This window comes from Schistosoma mansoni, assembly GCF_000237925.1.
Source record: "Schistosoma mansoni, WGS project CABG00000000 data, supercontig 0286, strain Puerto Rico, whole genome shotgun sequence".
Lineage (NCBI taxonomy): Eukaryota > Metazoa > Platyhelminthes > Trematoda > Strigeidida > Schistosomatidae > Schistosoma > Schistosoma mansoni.
Genome location: NW_017386145.1, coordinates 69613 through 72325, shown reverse-complemented (window position 1 = coordinate 72325; position 2713 = coordinate 69613).

Below are 2713 nucleotides of genomic sequence, written 5' to 3'. Positions count from 1 at the left end.
CCCGCGAGAGTGGGTTCGTGGATGCGCACTGCTGAGGAGTTCCATAATAGGACGAAACGGCCGTCCAGTGCTTCCAGGTTTTCCATGGTGGTCTAGCTTCAATTGACTCATGATCTCAACTCTATAAATATGGAGATTGTTGATGTTGAACAAATATTGTGTGATAAGTAAAAAGCATAAACATAGTTACCCATAATCGAAATCGGTTGCATGTTAGTTTCCATTCCTTCATAATTTATCTAAATGCATTATTTATCATAATCTCGAAAGCACGATTTGCTGCTTATAAGTATTATGTTGGAGGTGAAATGAAGCCCTGCGCAAGCCGTATACTCCATTATCTTCATAGAATCATATTTTCTACAGTGACGAAAGTCGTTTCTGTTCTGATCAATCGGTGTTATCTGTTCAAAGCTTCAAAAAATTAGAACGAATTTCAAATTTGCTCAGGATTCCCTTCAGAATGTCAGCATCCTTGCTTGCCGATGTAGGTATCTTTCACATAGAGAAAATGAGTGAAATGTGTTTGAATCATATGTGGAGTATTGGTTTTGTAGCTGTAACTAAATCCCCAAAATCAATAGCTTATAAAGTGTTCGACATTGGATGCTGACCATGTTGTTTAAGTGGACTTGTTTAACTGAGGGCTTTCGGTCATGCATCCGTACCAGATCACGTTGCAACTCAACGTGGGACACAGCTTCTACGTTTCAATAGTCAGTTAATAAAGAACGCCTTTCGATATATTGGTAACGTATCAAATATACCTTTCCTACCTCTTCTCGTCTGACTTCTGATTTCTGTTTGACCAAAAGGGTTTCGATTATGAAAGATGGTACTGGTCGCCAGTTGTATAACTAGAATATCAGTCGTATTCTCAGTGATGAGACTAACGTGATCTGGTACACCAAGCCAATATACTGTGAGTCAGTTCTTTTTTGGAATATTATTATTGAAACACAATTATATGAACGAAGAATATTCTTGTCAATAATTTCTCATCAAGTTCTACAATAATAAATTAACAATCCATTAAAGAAGATTGGCCAAATTTCAGGCAGAGTACATCAATTTAAGAAACTGTAATATGTGAATCAAGGAGTGTTGTTTGTCATATAAAATAAAAATAAGATCAAATCGTTAATGTTTTTGGGATGACCAATATGATGTGTTAACTTGAATCAGTTTATAGGTGAAATGAAATCGTAAGATAAATGATGATCAGAATAAATATAGTTGACATGGGAGTGAGAGATAGAAAAATGGGATTACAAATCAGAAATTACGTAATATGTAGAATAATATAAATGAGGTCAGATATAGTAGATAGTGGATGGATGATAAATAAATTTCTCTAAAAGGTTGGCAGATGTGATAATAATAACAATAATATTACAAAATTGATTATTAACAAATTGACCCTGAAGTTGGCCAGGGTGAAAGGAGCGGCAGTACATATTTCTTTTGGATGCAGAGCTCTGGCTTTTTGATTCGAACAGCACTTGCCTCAGCTGTCTGCAGGATTTTATGTCTGACAGAATTAGGTAGACTGCTATTAACACGATATATTACTGTGGAAGATTGCTCGATGTCGGCTCTATGTCACGTCTGAACTAAATAGGCTAAGACAGAACTGTTAACCGTTCTGACTACACCTTTGCTTAACCACACTGGAAGGTGTTCATGAGCCCGAGGATACAAATTCCTAGAACATCTGCCTATATAACTTGCTCCACAGGAGCAGTTGAATTGATAGATACAGAAAGAAGTGGCTAGTCTAGGCAATTTAACTTTCAACTTCGGCGTGATCATCGGGCGTGTGGAAAACATTAGTTGTACTTTATTTGCATTAAAAGTCCTTTCGATTGATCTTCGTAGTTTCAATCTTACCATTTCGCTAGGTGCGTCACCTCTGAATTGTAGACGTATATACAGAGGCTTTTTATTCACAGTTAAACATTCTTTATGGTCTCTTTTACTAGTTATTATTATTATCACACCTGCTAACATTTTAGAGAAATTTATTTATCATCCATCCACTATTTACTATATCTGACCTCATTTATATTATTCTACATATTACGTAATTTCTGATTTGTAATCCCATTTTTCTATCTCTCACCTCCATGTCAACTATATATATTCTGATAATTTATCTTACGATTTTATTTCACCTATAAACTGATTCAAGTTAACACTTCATATTAGTCATCCCAAAAACATTAACGATTCGATCTTATTTTATATGACAAACAATCCTTGATTCATAGATGAAAGCATGAGTCAATTGAAGCTAGACCACCATGGAAAACCTGGAAACACTGGACGGCCGTTTCGTCCTATTACGCGACTCCTCAGCAGTGCGCATCCACGAACTCGCTCTCGAGAGATTCGAACCCAGGACCTACCAGTCTCGAGCCGAAGCCCTTAACCGATAGACCACTGAGCTGGCATCCAACGGTGTTAATGTCTAACTTCAACTGATCCACGAAGTTGAGCAACCATTCACCAATTGTCTTCAGTGAGTTCTTATCTCACAACAGACGTGGTTTTGTACTCCACTGGTCACTGCTTCTCACTAGAGCTCCTAGATGTACTTCCCGAAGTCACTAGTGAGCATATGATTATATTAATTATTAGAAGGGGTTTTGTGGAGATTTGGTATGTTTCATAGTTGAAAGCATGAGTCAATTGAAGCTAGACTGGTAGGTCC